Source organism: Elephantulus edwardii, unplaced genomic scaffold, assembly GCF_000299155.1.
Source record: "Elephantulus edwardii isolate Elephantulus edwardi_28Jun2011 unplaced genomic scaffold, EleEdw1.0 scaffold00140, whole genome shotgun sequence".
NCBI lineage: Eukaryota > Metazoa > Chordata > Mammalia > Macroscelidea > Macroscelididae > Elephantulus > Elephantulus edwardii.
Window position 1 is genome coordinate 1,530,954 of NW_006399890.1, and position 18,057 is coordinate 1,549,010.

Genomic DNA, 18,057 nt, shown 5'->3' on the forward strand with positions numbered 1-18,057 from the left:
ACATGGTTTGAATCCAGCAGCTAGCTGCTCCAAGGGAAAAAGATGAATAATTACTTCTATGTGATTTACAGCTTCTGAAAACCTGTTGAAGGGTCAATTATGAGTCAGTCTGACTCAATAGTATAATAGCATAGCATAGCATAGCACCGTATAACAAACATAGCATAGCATAGCGTAGCGTAGCATAGCATAACATAACATAACATAACATAACATAACATAACATAACATAACATAAAACATAACATCATGGCTCCTGAGTCTACCTGCTATCATTCAAAATTGTTAGAGGAATTTAGTTTGCTGTTTCTCTGACCCAGTTCTAAATTCTGAGAAAGGAATTAGTTTGGTCCAGTTTGAATCAAGTTCTCCTCTTTCCTAAATCCAACCAACAGAGGGTCATGATGTCTAAGTCATGGTGTCACGTTACCAGGCAGGCAGGCAGGATAGGAGAACAGTTTGCAGAAGTGAGGGAATTGTTATCAGTTGGGCAGATAAGTCAAAATGCAAGTACAATGAGGAGAATAGTCAACTAATTAATTTCCTAATTTTCTGGACAACTCCTTTGTTTCTATTCTTTTTTTTTTTAATTGTGATTTGGGTGAAAGAAAGTCTATAATGCAAATTAAATTTTCATTCAAACATTCACATATGTTTTGTTCAATAGCATTAATTTTTTAAAAAAAATTTATTTTCTTATTTTTTTGTATGTACCATCAAACCTAATCTGAATGATACAGGAGGAGATTGCCCCTTCTTCTCCAGCAGAGAATCTGGTGGATTTGAACCATGTACCTCAATAGCATTAATTTCAATATCTGCAGAGGAATCATACTTTTCCCACTTCTCCCTGCAATTTTGATATCCATTACTCTTTTTATACCTTTCAATGTCTTCCCTTAGTAATACTATGTTTATCATCCCTTTGTTGGATACTGCCTTTCCCTTCACCCATCTTAATGCATGCTTATTATCTATTTATTAATTTTATTCCTAAATCCCTCCCTTGACAACCATCCAAAAGTTAATCTCTCTTTCACTCATTATTTTTGAGTTGGCACTGATTTGTAGCTGACTCTTTCTTAGTTCAGTTTCTGAGGCTGTAAATTGTACGGGAGGAGATTACCCATGTTCCTCCTGAGGACCTGCTGCTGGATTTGAACCTCATTAGAGAGGCTCAATGCTTTGGTCAGAAGAGCAACTTCCTACGGAATACAACACCTTCCTAGCTTTTAATTACAGTGGTCTTATCCAGTAATTATCCTTTTGTGATTTATTTTACTTGACATAAAGTTCTCTGGATGCATCTATATTATGCCTTATTTCATGAATTGATTTTTTTTTTTTTTTAGGGATGCATAGGTTTGGAGCACTGAACACCAATGATCAAAGACCAGATGAGTTGTGGGATGACTTCAAGAATATCATCCATGAAGAGAGCAAAAGGTCACTACAAAGACAGAGGAGAAAGAAAATTATTGAAATGAATACCAGAAGAGACCCTGAAAATTGCATAAAGCACTGAGAGAACAAAACAAAGAGAAGAGATGTTGAAGTAAATGAACTGAACGAAAGATTCCAAAGGGCAGCTCAAGAAGACTAAGCAAAGTATTATAACGGGATGTTCAGAAAGCTTATAACTGGAGAATAAAAAGGCAAAAACTTGCTTGACATTTCTCAAAATGAAAGAACGGAAAACCAGATTGAAGCCTCAAGTTGCAATACTGAAAGATGCTATGGGCAAAGTCTTGAATGTCTTAGGAAGCATCAAAAGAAGATGGCAGAAATATACAGAATCACTGAATCAAAAAGAATTGGCCAAAATGGAAATATCTCAGGAAGTACTATAATATCTAAAGTTAATGGTAATAAATGAAGAAGTTGGAGCTACACTAAAGGCATTGGCAAAAAATAAAGAACACCCCAGGATTCGATGGGATACCAATTGACATTTTGAAACTAAAAGATAAAGCCTTGGATGTGTTCACCAAGAAATTTGGAGGACAGTTGCCTGGCTGACTGATTGGAAGAGATTCATATTTTTCCCATTTAAAAAAAGGCTATCCAACAGAATGTGGAAATTACAGAATAATTTATTATTATCATATGCAAGCGAAATACTGCTAAAGATCATTCAAAACCAGCTAGAACAGCACGTAGACAACTGCTAGAAGTTCAAGCTGGATTTAGAAGAGGCTATGGCACTACAGATATCATTGCTGATGTCAGATGGATCCTGCCTGAAAGTAAACAATATGGGAAGAATGTCTATTTGTGCTTTATTGACCATGCAAAAGCAATTGACTCTGTGGATCATAATAAATTATGACTAATGACCCTCGATGAGCTGGATCGATTCTGTGAGTAGAGTGGTGGGAATGAATGTGTTTGAGACAGCAAGATTGCCACAGGATAGAACGGCATTTAGGGCTCACTATGAGTCTCAAACGACTTGATGGCACATAACAACAACAGCATTGAAATGGGAGTTCCAGAACATTTAATTGTGCTTATGCAAAACCTATACCTAAACCAGGAACCTATTGTCTGAACAGAGCAAGGGAACACTGTATGGTTTCAAATAAAGAAAAGTGGTTATCCTTCTATTTTTAAACAATGGTCTTATTCCGTATTTGTCCTTATGAAACTGCGTGAGTTCAGCAGCATAATGCTTTCCAATCTCTCGCAAATTATGTAGTATTTTTCAAAATCATTGTTCCTGAGTGCTGCATCATATTCCATTGTGTGTATGTACCACAATTTCTCAATCCATTCAGTTGTGGTTGGACATTTTGGCTGTTTCCATGTTCTTGCAATAGTGAATAACACGTAGTCCAGTGGTGATTAATTTTATAAAACATGGGTATGATTTTATTAAATACAATGTGAATGAAGAATAGTGTGAAACACAATGTATATGAACTTTGTAAGCAAACTAATATAAAATAAAAAGAGAAAAGTCTGTGTCAGGGCTGTATTCTTTTTCCACACTTATTCAATCTGTATGCTTGCTTGCTGAAACTGAAGAGGACCTGAAGCACTTGCTGTCAAGGACTACAGTCTGCGATATGGATTGAAGCTCAACATCAAGAAGACAGAGAGTCTCATTGGGCCAATTGGCAGCACCTTATAAGATGGAGAAGAGATTGAGGTTGTTAACAATTACAGCTTGCTCAGATCCCCAATCAACACTCTTAACACTTTTGATCAGGAAATCAAAAGACAAATTGCACTGGGAAAAATCTGCTGTCAGGGACCACTCCAGAGTGCTGAAGAGCAATGATGTCAGTCTAGATACAAAGGTGCACCTAATCCAGACCATGGTCTTCTCAATTACTTGTTATGCTTCAGATAGTTAGACAATGACTAAGGATGACAGAAGAAGAAGAATACAAGCCTTCGAGTTGTGGTGCTGGAGAAGAGTCTTGAACATACCATGGACTGCCAAGAAAACAGATAGGTCTGTCTTGGAGAGGGTGAAGCCAAGTCTGTTTTTGGAGGCTAGGATTTTGAAGCTCTGCCTCACTTACTATGGGCACATGGCCAGGAGAGGTCAGTCCTTGGAGAAAGACATCATGCTCAGAAGGGTGGATGTACAGCACAGGAGAGGAAGATCTAGGATGAGATGGATTGATACAGTAACTGGGGCGATGGGGATTGGTGTGTCAGAGTTAGTGAGACTGGCTCAGGACAGGGAAGGTTTCAGAGCTGCTGTGCATAGGGCTGCTATACATTGCAAGCGACTCAACGGCACATAAAAACTGATAACATACTATGACAGGTTTGGAAGCAGGAATGGCATCCACTTCCTAAATAACATGCCTCTGGAAGCCCTGTGAACTTTGATAAATGTTGATAGTTGTAGAAGGGCTTCAAGCCTTTTGTTCATAGGGTTGCTATGAGTCATGCTTGACTCGAAGGCAATCAACAACAACAACATGCTTAAAAATGTATTTGAGAAGCTAGACTCTATGAAGAAGAATGTGGTATCAGGATTGGAAGAGGAAGACTCATCAGTAAACTGTGTTATGCAGATGACACAACCTTGCTTCCTCAAAGTGAGGAAGACTTGAAGAGCTTGCTGCAGAAGATCAAAGAATACAGCCTTCAATATGGATTGCATCTCAATGTTAAAAAAAAAAACAACCCAATACCCAAAATTCTCACCATTGGACTGTTAGGCAACATCATGATAGGCGGAGAAAAGATTAAAACTGTTAGTGACTTTGTCTTACTTGAGTGCATAATCAGCACACTTGATACCAGGAGTCATAAGATCAGCAGATTGCACTGGCAAAGTCTTCATTGAGGGACCTCTCCAAATTATTGAGAAGTAGTGACATCAGTTGAGGACTAAGGTAAGCCTGACTCAGGCCATGATATTTTCAATCTCTTGCTATGCTGCTGAAAATTGGACAATGAATAAGGATGACAGAATTGATGGCTTTGAGCTGTGATGTTAGAGAAGAGTTGTGAATATCCCATGGATCACAAGAAAAAACAAATGGATATATTTTGGAGTAAGTGCAGCTGGAGTGTCCTTGGAGGCAAAGGTGATAAAGCTTTGTCTCACCTGATTTGGGCATGTCATTAGGAGGGGCTATTCCTTGGAAAAGGACACCATGCTTGGAAAGGTGGAGCGGCAGTAGAGGAAGACCCTCAACCAGGTGGATTGACACAGTGACTGTAGCAATGAGCTCAAGTATGTCAGAGACTGGGAGGATGACATAGGATAGAACAGGATGCTAGAGCTGCTTGCTATGAGTTGTACTCAACTCTATGGCACCTAACAACAACAGCACTACTAAATTCTGTGGATGTATGGTAGGAGTTTTTGTGGTGTTGCATTTTTTGTTGTTGTTGTTTTTGGTTGTGTACTGTTGAGTTGGATCCAACTGGCACAGAAGAAGATTTCCCTGCCTTCTCCAGAGGAGCTTCTGGTGGATTTGAACCACATGCCTTCAGGATTACAGCACAGTTTCTTGCCACTAGGCCACCAAAACTCCCTTACTATAGGGTTTTTTCCCCCTATCCATTCATCTCTTTGCTATTTTAAATAATGCTGCAATGAACATGAATGTGTATATTGTCTATTTGTGTCATTTATCTTATTTCATTGGGTACTAATAAAAAAAGAATCTAGCTTTTCTGGTGGTTCAAATCCCCAAAGCTTTAAAGAAGAAAGATGAGTTATCTTTTCTCATGCAATTTACAACCTTGAAAACCAGTGGGGGTCAGCTCTGACTCAGTTTCCTTCCCACCAGATGACTTTGAGAAATAGTGGAATTTCTGGTGCAGATAGAGATGCAGGATTAGGCAGGTGAGGTAGAGTGTTGGGAGGGATTCACAGCTGCTCTGAAAGTTGCTGCTTTGTGTCCAGAGACCAGGCTCGGAGAGCCGGCAGCTGCAGCATGGGCCTGAGCTCCCCTTGCCCCTTTGCAGTTCGCTGGTGCCCTATTTCCTGAGAGGAGTCTGCCTTTGCTTCTGGCATCATCTAGTTCGCCTCTGGTCTGGTGCCCAGGGGACCTAGGTCAGCTGTTTTTCACAGCCTGTGCCTTAAATCTTACATATTAGTTTTGTGTGATGTATCTTTTTTCACTTTCCTCATTTTTAAAAGGGAACTATTGACCGAGATTAACATGGAACACTTTTCAGATCAGTATCGTAACACTCCAACTGCACTGTGTATCAAGTCCTTCTTTACACGGCAAGTAAGAAGTTTATGAGTTAGAGCCTCACCCCTCAAGTGACAGAATTCATTTTTCTCATGAAATGTTTATTGAATAGGGCAAGAGAAAGCAAGCACATGTGCTACTTATGCTAATCAGCATTTGAGAAGTAGAATGCAATTTTCTCTTTAATCAACATAGTGCCCATCATGTTCAATTAGTGATGCACTGGTGACAGTCCATGCAGGCTGGAGGAGAGGGGCAGCCAAATGCAGCCCCACCAGCTCCACACCAACCAACACCATGTGAGCCATGTCGTAGCTAAAAGGAGCAGAAGTTACCAGCCTGTAATTCCTCTCCAGTCCCTTCTGTCGTCAAAGGGGCCATCCTACATGTGTCATGGTCTTGCTTTGGAAATGGAGTCCTTTTAGAATACAGTTAAAATAATATCCTCTGACATTGAACAGCTTTATGATAATAACTAGGAAGAACCACTGAAATAGAACACACTTTTCATATACTTCTGTCAAGCATTACGTGTATAAATCCCTCCACCCTCCAACTCAAACAACTGCCCTCAAGCTGATTTTTTTTCCATCAGGTTTCTGAAGCTATAAATCTTCATGGGAAGAGATTGGACTATTCAACCTTCTCCTGAGGAATGCCTGGATTTTTAGAGAGAACTTGATACAAACGGCACCAGGTCTTCGTATTCTATGTATGCTTATAACAAAGTTAGAAATAAAAGGAATGAAAAGATACCATAAACTTATGGCTACCAAGTCAGAGCCAACTCAGAACTGACCCTTCACTGAGTTTCAGGAGGTGTAAACTGCATGGGAGGAGATGCCCATCTTTCTCAAGTAAAGCAGCTGGTAGATTCCAACCACCTGCCTTATGGATTGACAGTACAACTCCTTACCCACTAAGTCACTGATGTTTTAGACCCTTAAAAGATGTCCTTGATGCAAATATCCTGGGTATCATAAAATGAATACTCTATCAATATATCATGAATTTTGCTATTTTTCTAGCCTGTTAATATGGCCCTGTACCTGTGGTTTTCTCTGGAATTAGTCCTGAAGTATAGACATGAGTTTTTATTTGAACTGTTAATAAAATGAGCTCTGGTGGTTTGTTGAAGGGAGTCATGATGCGAGCCCAGAAGTGACACTTCTCTGGTTTGAATCTATATTTCCAGCCTCCAAAAACCTGCTGGAGGGTCAGCTCCGAATCAGCTCTGACTTGATAGCAATGAGTTTGGGTCTTGTTAATAAAATATCTAGCACTATTTTTTCTAATTAATTTTTTTTTTTTTACAAATGCAAAGCTTCTCTATACCAGTTCCATAAAAAGACTCAAGGAGGAAATGCTCAGCACCTAGAATTTTTCTAGGAATGATGCTAAATATAAAAGGTAGTAGAAGCTCTGGTTGCATAAACCATAGCATGTTGTACTGCTAAGCAAAGGGCTGAGCTGCTCCTGTGGTTCGAATCCACCTGTGGCTTCTCAGCAGAAAGATGGATAGCCTCTTCTCCTGAATATTTTTAACCTCAGAAACCCAGCGGAGGGTCACTATAAGTTGGAATCACCTTGAAGGCGGTGAGTGAGTGGCAGAAGAAGCCCTGGTGGCACATATGATTAAGGACTTGAATGCTACCTGAGAAACTGGAAATTTAAACCACTCAGTGGTTCCAAGAACAATATACCTGATGATCTGCTTCTGTAGAGATGATAAGCCATGAAAACCTTAGGAGCAGCTCTACGTGGCCAAATGGATGGACACAAACTTGATGGCATCTAATCAAACACTAAACTATAGTCTGCCCTTGAGAAAGTTAATTTTCAGATAAAATTTTTAAATAACCATATAAGTTAATCTGACAGCACATCTTTCCTTGTTGCTGGTCTTACCATACTAAAAAAATCATCAAAATTTTCCATTATTGTTGTTGTTGATTGCTGCCAAGTCTAGCACAACTCATAGCTACCCTATGAATAAAAGACCTGAACCCTGTGGTATAGCTATCGTTGTTTCTCTAAGTTCATAGAGTTTCCAGAAGCATGTTGTTTAGGAAGAGGACAGAGAGAATTTCTTTGTAACCTTAGTGCAGACAGGTAGTTGTGCTCTTTCTGCAGTCCCTAGCACTTCATCATCCTCCTACTTTCCATTTGCTCCATTCCCCGGCCTCACCCAAGTTTCATAGGCCCCCACTCTAACACAGATCATGCTTTTGTTTGGATGTATGTGTACCCTGGAAAGAAACAAGAAGCCTTTGACAGGCTATGCATAACATATTGAGCTGCAACTGAAAGGTCAGTGGTTCAAATCCACTAGCTGCTCTGCAGGAGAAATATAGTTAGTCTCTTCTCACAATACAGTCTTTGAAACTCAATGGAGAGAGTCGCTATAAGTCAGAATCAATTCATGGCAGTGAGCTTGAAAGAAATGCTTTTTAAAGAAATACATTGCACACCCATGTTTATTGCGGCTTTGTTCACAATAGCAAGGAGTTGGAAACAACCTAAGTGCCCATCAACAAACAAATGGATAGAGAAGCTGTGGTATATTCACACAATGGAATACTACACTGCATTGAAAAACAAGGAACTCATGCAATATTATTCAAAATGGGTGACCTTGGAGAACATTATACTGAGTGAAGTATCTCAGTCACAGAAGGACAAATACTGCATGGTGCCACTGTTGTAAAACAGGACTGACCTCAGGGTTGGGGATAGACTGAGAAAGATGGGTTCAATAATGTATACTGCATTGAAACAGATGAAGGAGAAAACTGTTTAAAAGAGATATGTGATTAGGTATTTTTGTCATGACAGGAGTCCAGAGTGAAGGCTACATAGTAGAGTGGACTTTGGGGGAGGGTTTGTAAAACAATGAAAGAATTTTTCTCTTACTTTTCCAAGAGGGTAGTGTACTAGGCGGAAGGGTTGGGAGAGGAGAAAAGTGCAACAATGAATGAATGGAAATCCAAAGTCTCTAAATTTTTACTGAAATTAATAATAAATTTAAATTAAAAAAAAGAATAGAACTCACCAAAATAAACAAACAAACATGTAAATAAATAATGTTGTACTTCTCATTTTTTCCTCTGTGTGGTTTTAAAGATCTATGTTCCTGTATTTATTTGTGTTAACGAATGAAACTTCCCTCTACTGCATTTTTAAATTATGTTGGCATTTAGGAATTGGATTCTTAGGCCTTTTATCACAGATGTCTGTGGTTGGTCGCAAACTACCAACCTTTAAATGAATAAAACATTCAGGTATTTGCATCAACCAATAACTCCTCATCCTAATGAATCTGTCATTTAAAAAAAGTAATATCTATGGCTTAATGAAAACATAGAAAGTGAAGGTAAAAATGAGAAAAAGACTACAGCTGAGTTATGTAGCATCCTAAACTTGTTATGTTGAAAAGTTTCAGAAGTATTAATATTTTTCATGACCAAATTTCAACTAAGCAAAAGACAGTTTCCTTAGCCATCCCTCCAATTACACAGGTTGTTAACAAGCTGCTATTAAAGAGAAATAAAATAAAGAAATAAAAAATACTAAAAAATAATACTATGTATTATTATATTCACCTACTTTGCTCGCTGAAACTGAGGAGTACTTGAAGTGTTTGCTACAGAAGGTAAAAGACTGCTGCCTTCAATATGGATTGCATCACAACATGCAGAAATCAAAGATTTCACCACTGGGCCAATAGGCACTATCATGATAGATGGAGAAAAGATTAACATTGTTAATGATTTCATCTTGCCCAGAGCCACAATCAACACTCTTGGCATCAGCAGTAAAAAAATCAAAAGACAATTTATACTGGGAAAATCTGCTGTCAAGGACCTCTCCAGAGTGCTAAAGAGCAAAGATGTCAGCCTCGAGACTAAGGTGTGCTGGATCCAGGCAATGGTCTTATCAATTGCTGGCTATGCAGCTGAGAACTGGACAACGAATAAGGATGACAGGAGAATCAATGTCTTTGAGTTGTGGTTCTAGAGAAGAGTATTGAACATTATCATACACTGTCCACAGAACAAACATATCTGTCCTGGAAAGGATGAAACCAGTTTGTTCCTTGGAGGCAAGGATTTTGAAGCTGCCTCTCACATACTTTGGACATGTTGCGAGGAGGGACCATTTCTCGGAGAAGGACATCATGCTTGGAAGATTGGAGGGTCAGCACAGGAGAAGAAGACCCTGTATGAGATGGAATGACATAGTAACTGAGGCAATAGGATCAAGTGTGTCGGAGGTGGTGATGTTGGTTCAGGATAAGGCAAGGTTAAGAGCCATTGTTCATAAGTCACTCTGAGTTGTAGTCAGCAACTCTAGCACATAACAATAACAACCACACCCTGTTTTTGTCTAACTTGTTTTTCCAGTTCTCCACTGTAATGAAAATATTGCATCAGCTTACTTGACCATGATCTTTTGGTATGTATGTGAGCATTTCTCCTAGGCAGTTTATAATGGCAGATTATATTCTAATCTAGCATAGATATACTGAGCTTCACTTTCTTCATCAAAGCTGAGGCTTATCTATAACCAGGAGAGGATAAAATAGATGAATGGAATCCTCTAAAAATCAAATCCCTATGCATGTCCAAAAACTTCTCAAACAGGATAAAAAGGGAAGTGGCAGACTGTGAAAAAGTTTTTGGTAATGACATATTAGATAAGGGAGTTATATCTATAATTTATAAAATACTCGAGCACCACAAGAAGATAAAAAGAAACAACCCAACTGAAAAATGGGCACAGGACCAAAATGGACACTTCACCAAAGAATACATTCAGATGACAAACAAACACATGATGAAATGTTCAAATCCCTAGCTCTAAGAAAAATGCACATCAGAACAACTATGAGATATTATCCCACCCCAGTAAGAATAGCAAAATTTAACAGAACAGCAAGCAACAAACGTTGGCAAGATTACAGAGAAACTGGAACCCCTATTCACTGTTGGTGGGGGTGTAAAATGGTGCAACCACTATGGAAGGCAGTATGATGCTTTCTCAAAACGTTGGAAATAGAGATACCATTTGACCCAGCAATTCCACTACTGGGAATATACCCTGAAGAGTCCATATCTGACATCCAAGCAGATATATGCACACCCATGTTTGTTGCAGCTTTGTAGCAAAGAGCTGGAAACAGCCTAAGCGCCCATCAACAAACGAATGAATAGAGAAGCTGTGTTGTATTCACACATGGAATACTAAGCTGCACTGGAAAACAAGGAACTTATGAATTGCAAAATGGATGGCCCTGGAGGACATTATGCTGAGTGAAATATCTCAGTCACAGAAGGATAGATACTGCTATTTGTCACTGTTGTAAAATGGGACTGACCTTGGGGTTGGGGACAGAATGAAAAAGATGAGATAAATTATATATACTGCATTGAAACAGATGAGGAAGAGAACTGTTTAAAAGGGATAAATGATTAGGTATTATTGTCACGACAAAGAGTCCAGAACGAAGGCTGCACAGTGCACTGGACTTGGGGGGAGGGATTGTAAAACAATGAAAGAATTTTTCTTTTACTTTTCAAAGAGAAGAGAGAAGATAGAACTGGGCAGTGAGAAAAGTGCAGCAGTGAATGAATGGAAATTCAAAGTCTCTGTAAACTTTCATTAAAATTAATAAAAAAAGATAAAGTAATTTTTTTTTTTAAAAAAAGCTGAGGCTTCTTATTTCTTTTCACAGCCCCCAACACTTGGCATTATCTGGCTTTACAATTTTGTACCAATCTGATAAACATAAAGAGTTTTATTGTTATATTAATTTACATCTCTCTGCTTACCAGTGTTGTTGCCTGTTTTCCTTTGTACTTGATGGCTGTTTAGATTTGCTTTGCTGTGAATGGAATATTTAATGTTTAAGCCATTTTTCTATTGAATGCCTGCCTTTTTCCTATTTATCATCAAGAGATTTTTGACTACTACAGATATAAATATAATTTCCCCTTTATTCACTTCATTATTCATTTAATCTGAAGACAGATGTTAACAATTTCAGGTATTAATGCATTATATAATGTAGTTTTTAACTCAATAAAAATATCTTTGCTTTGTGTATCATCCATTTGTTAATTTGATCTATGATGCCTTTTTTAAAAGACAAATTTATTTTTAAAAAATTTATTCTTAATTTTAATAAAAATTTACAGAGACTTTGGATTTTCACTCATTCATTGTTACACTTTTCTACCCCCCCTCCAGCCCTCCCCCCAGTACACTACTCTCTTGGAAAAGTAAAAGAAAAATTTTTTCATTGTTTTACAGTCCCTCCCCCAAGGTCCACTCTACTATGTTGCCTTCGCTCTGGACTCCTGTCTTGACAAAAATGCCTAATCACATATCCCTTTTAAACAGTTTTCTCCCTCATCTGTTTCAATGCAGTATACATTATTGAACCCATCTTTCTCAGTCTCCCCCCAACCATGATGTCAGTCTTGTTTTACAACAGTGGCACCATGCAGTATTTGTCCTTCTGTGACTGAGATACTTCACTCAATATAATGTTCTCCAGGGTCACCCATTTTGTATAATCTTTCATGAGTTCCTTGTTTTTCAATGCAGCGTAGTATTCCATTGTGTGAATATACCACAGCTTCTCTATCCATTTGTTTGTTGATGGGCACTTAGGTTGTTTCCAACTCCTTGCTATTGTGAACAAAGCCGCAATAAACATGGGTGTGCATATATCTGCTTGGATGACAGTTATGGTTTCTTTAGGGTATATTCCCAGTAGTGGAATTGCTGGGTCAAATGGTATCTCTATTTGCAACTTTTTGAGAAAGCACCATATCGCTTTCCACAGTGGTTGCACCATTTTGCACTTCCACCAACAGTGAATAAGGGTTCCAGTTTCTCCACAACCTCACCAGCATTTGTTGCTTCCTGTTCTGCTAAATTTTGCTATTCTGACTGGGGTGAGATGATACCTCATAGTTGTTTTAATTTAAAATGCAAATTTCAAATTTCATTATAGTCAAGTAGATTCCCCCCCATATGGTTTGTGCCTTTCCTGTTTTTAAAACAAATATTTTTCTTATACATAAGTTTATACATTCTCTGAAATATTTATTATATTAGCTCCTAAGGTTTTATGATTATTTTAAATACTAAATATTTTTTGGTAAAGATCTATACACTAAAACCTTCTTCTATTACACAGTTTCAAAATAATGATCAGTAACATGAGTTACATACTTGCATCGTCAGTTTTCTTGCTCACATTGGGATTTCTAATTTTCTCTGAAGTTCATCTTTCTAGATAGAGATCCAGTTTTATTTTTCTTCATAAGGTGGATCAATTTTTTCATTGTTGTTATTTTTGTAGGTTCTGTTGGACTGGTTCATATCCATCCTATGTGCAAAAGAACAAAATATTACTCATGTCCTTGAAGAAGTCTTGAAGCACTTGCTGCAAAGATCCAAGACTTCAATATAGATTACATTTCAATGTTGAAAAAACATAAATTCTCACCAATAGATCAATAGACAACATTATAATATGGGGAAAAGATGGAAATTGACAACAACTTCATCTTCTTTGGATCCACAATCCCTTGGTACCAGCGGTCAGGAGATCAGGATATTTATTGCATTGGGAAAGTCTGTTGTAGGTGACCTCTCCAGATTACTGGGGATCAATGATACTAGTTTAAGGTGAACCTGATTCAGATCATGGTCTTTTCAATCACTTGCTATGCATCTGAGATCAGGACAATGAGTCAGGATGACCAGAAGAAGAATTGATGCCTTTGAGCTGTTGTGTTGGAGAAGAGTACTTGAATATCCTATGGACTTCCAAAAGAACAAACATATGTCTTGAGAAAATGTAGCCAGAGCGCTCCTTGGAGGTAAAGATGACAGATCTTTATCTCATACAGTTTGGCTATGCTGCTAGAAGTGAATATTTCTTGGAGAGGGACATTATGCTTGAAAATGTGCAAGGTCAAAGAAAAAAAAAAGAGAGAGGAAGACCTGCAACTAGATGTGACTGCAGCAATGAGCGTAAGCATGTTAGAAATGAAGATGGCATAGAAGGACAGCACTGTCCTCGCCATTGTGTTGTGGTAGACCATTGTTGTCCATGTCATTGGGGATCTTCATATTTCTTCATTAACTCTCTGCTTTACCAAATATGATGTTCTTCTTTAGGGTCTCAACCTTCTTAATCACATGTTCAAAGTATATCAGAGGGTCTTGCCATTATCACTTCTAAGGAGCATTTCGGTTGTACTTCTTCCAAGAAGGTTTGCTCTAGTGTATTCAACTTTCTTTTCAAACATTGTAATTACAATTGCTTCAGTGGTTTGTTTGGTTTTTTTTTTTTTTTAATCTTTCTTTGTCATTTCTCTAGTGGCCTAGTGGGTTAAGGTTAGGATTTGTTAAAACATCTTAATGGATATTCCATCAATTCCTAGAGTCTTATTTTTTTTTTTTGTCAATGCATTCAGTGCAACTTGAATTTCTCCCTTCATCTTGCATTGGGAAAAATTGCTGTAAAAGACGTTTCCAAAGTACTAAAGAGCAAGGATGTCAGCTTAAAGACTAAGGTCACCTGATTCAATTATTGACTGTACATTTGAAAGTTGGACAATGAATGAGGACGGCAGAAGAATAATTAACTTCTTTGTGTTGTGGTGTTGGCCAAGAGTACTGGATATGCTTTGGACTGCTAAAAGAAGAAACAGATGTATCTTGGAAGAAGTGCAACCACAGTTCTCTTTAGAGGCAAGGAGAATGAAACTTCTCTTCACATACTTTGGGCATGTTCTTAGGAGGAGCCAGTACTTGGGAAAAGACATTATGTTGGAAACATCAAAGAGTCAGAGAAGAGGAGAAAACCCTCAACAAGAAAGACTTATAGAGCATAGTGCCACTGTTGTAAAACAAGACTGACATTGGAGTTTGGGGGAGACTGAGAAAGATGGGATAAATTATGTATAGTGTATTGAAACAGGTGAGGGAGAGAACTGTTTAAAAGGGATATAGGATTAGGTATTATTGTCATGCCAGGAGTCCAGTACGAAGGCTGCATAGTGGGGTGGATTTGTCAAGAGGGATTATATAACATGAAAGACATAGTGACTAATGGACTTGAGCACAGGTTAAGAAAGGGTTTGGATTTGTTCATGAGTTCCTATGATTTGTAATTGACTTGATGGAACCTAACAACAATGGTATTGGATGCATTTTCAGGATTGTTGTTGCTGCATGCAGTCAAGTAGGAACCAACTCATAGTTAACCCTCCAGCAGGTTTTCAGAGGCAATCAGTAATGTAGAAGGAGATATCCCATCCTTCTCCCAGCTGGTGGATTCAAACCCCATGTCTTTAGGACTGCAGCGCAACTTCTTTCCACTAAGCTGGCATCACAAACACCCTACAACGCCAGAGCTCCCTTAGGATGGAAGAGGACTTTTGATGAGTTGTATTCTTACATTGGAGTCTTTCATTGACTCAACTGCCTCCAGTGCATAGCTGACCAAGCTGCTAGCAGGTTTCTGAGGCTGTAAACCTCACAGGAGGAGATTGCCTGTCTTTCTCCCACAGAGCTGCTGGTGGATTTAAACAACTAGAGAGGAGCAGACTTTGGGTTACTAGTGTAACTGCCTATGGACAATGTCCCCAGAGCTCCCTACAGACAATTAGATTAGGAAAAATAGAGCTATCTCCTGCAGTAATTTTTTAGTCTTTTTTGTATTTTTATTTTTTAATTTATACTAGTTTATTTCTAAAATTTAAATGTATTGTTTTTCAGACCAGATTCTTTCCATTTCTCTCACCCTATCAAAATGTACAACCTGATGATTAATTCCCCACCACTCCTGAGCTGTCCCTCCACCCTTCCAAGCATAATGTCCTTTTTCAAGGACTAGTCCCTCCTGGCCATGTGCCCAAAGTATGTGACATAGAACTTCAAAATCCTAGCCTCCAAGGAGAAACTTGGTTTTACTTTCGTAAATACCGATAGTTGTAGAAGGGCTTCAGGCCATTCATAGGGTCGCTATTAGTCGTGCTCGACAGTCCATGGAACAGTTAGTACTCTCCAGTACCACAACTCAAAGACATCAATCTTTCTTCTGTCATTCTTATTCATTATTTGGCTCTCAGATGCACAGAAGGTAATTGAGAAAACCTTGGTTTGAAGTAGACACACCTTCGTCTTTAGGTGTCTGAGTCTGTAGGTTGACATCGTTGCTCTTCAGTACTCAGAGAGGTCTCTGAGTGCAGATTTTTCCCAGTGCAATACTCTTGATTTCTAGACTGCTGCTACTTATATTGTTCACTGTGGATCCAAGCAAAATGAAATACTTGACAATTTCAATCTTTTCTCCACTTATTACTATTTAGTCTATAGGCCCAATGGTGAGGATCTTTGCTTTCTTGATGTTGAGTTGTAATCCATATTCCAAGTTGTACTCTTAAATTTTCTACAAGTGTTTCAAATCATCCTCAGTTTTAGCAAGCAAAATTGTGTCATCTTCATAACAAATGCTGTTGGAAGGCTGCTGTGCCATCTTCCAACCAGAGTGAGACAGCTGGGTGCCACTGAGGATAACTGGCATGCCATCTTCTGAACTTCAATGAGAACTCTTCTTATTATGTGCCGTTGAGTCATCCAGGACTCATAGCAACCCTATGTACAATACCTCTGAGCCCAATCTTATTTATTCCAACACACCTAATCTCATTGTCACAGTTACCATGACAGTTCATCTCATCTGGGGTGGGGGTCTTCTTCTCCTGAGTTCCCCTCCACCCTCCCAAGCATAATGTCCTTCTCCAAGGACTGGTCCCTCCTGGCCATGTGCCCAAAGTATGTGACATAAAGCTTCAAAATCCTAGCCTCCAAGGAGAGACTTGGTTTTACTCTCTCTAATACAGACCATTTTTTTTTTCCTCTTGCTGGTCCATGGTATGTTCAACCCTCTTCCCCAGCACCACAACTCAAAGACATCAATTATTTTTCTATTATAGTCATTGTTCAGCTGTCTGATGCATAGCAAGTAATTGTGAAGACCATGGCCTGGATTAGGCGCACCTTAGTCTCTAGACTGACACAATTGCTCTTCAGTATACTCTGGTGAGGTCTCAGACATCATTCTTCCCCAATGCAATTTGTCTTTTGATTTCTTGACTACTGGTGCCAAGAGTGTTGATTGTGGAGCTGAGCAAGCTATAATTGTTAACAACCCCATTTTCTTCTTCATCTGTCTTGGTGCTGCCAATTTCCCCAGTCGTAAGAATCTTTGTCTTCTTGATGATAAGCTTTAATTCATATTGAAGACTACAGGTTCTTTTTTTTTTTTTTAGACTTAATTCACTTTATTTGTTATACAAAATTCACTATGTGGTTGCCACAGCTGGAGTCTGGGTCTTCTGCAAAGAGACTCTGGTGTGAGTCTTTACAAGATGCTCAGTGAATTTCTGGTAGGGAGACTTGGTGAACAGTCTCTTTCCAGAGATCTGGGGTCAAGTAGCTGTAGGTCTTGGAGATAGTATCAAAGGTGACCGTGGTGAAGTTGCCCAGGGTAGCTGTGCAGCCCCTGGCTGAGGGATAGCAGTAATCAATTGAAGCCAGCAGCAGCAGCTTCTTGGGCACAGGGGCTGAAACGATTCCAGTGTCTCAGGGTGCAGGATCAGACGCACCCACACAGAGCCACAGTGCACAGTCACCTTGCAGGGAACAGTGTGAGCCTTGCCAATCTTGTTCCTCCAGTAGCCACACCACACAGGGACAATGGAGAACTTGGCCAAGATAATGGCCCCACAGATGGTAGCATATAACCCCTTGGAGCACTTGACGCCCAAGCCAACATAACCATTATAGTCTCCAATGGTGACAAAGGCCTTGAACCTTGTTGGCTGGCCAGCACATATCTGCTTCTGCACAGGCATGATTTTCAAGATCTCATCCTTGATGGACATGCCCAGAAAAAAGTCAATGATCTCAGACTCCTTGATGGGCAGTGAGAAGAGAGAAATCTCCTCCAAGGATTTGATCTTCATATCTTAGACCAGAAGGCCCAGCTTGGTGATGAAAGCCACTCCTTGTCCTTGGCTTTGTCCTCTGCCTCCTCAAGCTCTGCAGTCCCTCCCCCAGCCCTGTCCATGGCCATGGCCCTGACCCATGGAAACTCGCTGCAGGCTCCCATCTCAGGGCCCCAGGGCCTCCGGGCCTTGGGGCCTCCAGGCCCTCCTGCTTTATTGGCATAATCTGTCATTTGGTATTTTCTCAGAGAAGTGAAGACTATAGTTCTTGACCTTTTGTGGTAAACACTTCAGGTCCTCCTCAGTTTCAGCATGCAAAGTTGTATCATCTGCCTAAGTAAGGTAGG

The 18,057-nt window shown here is 39.3% G+C and overlaps 1 pseudogene; it reads right to left on the minus strand.

The window, feature by feature from the left end:
* Positions 1–17,065: 17,065 nt before the first annotated feature.
* Positions 17,066–17,778, minus strand: LOC102874080 (annotated as a pseudogene).
* Between the last annotated feature and the right edge of the window lie 279 nt (positions 17,779–18,057).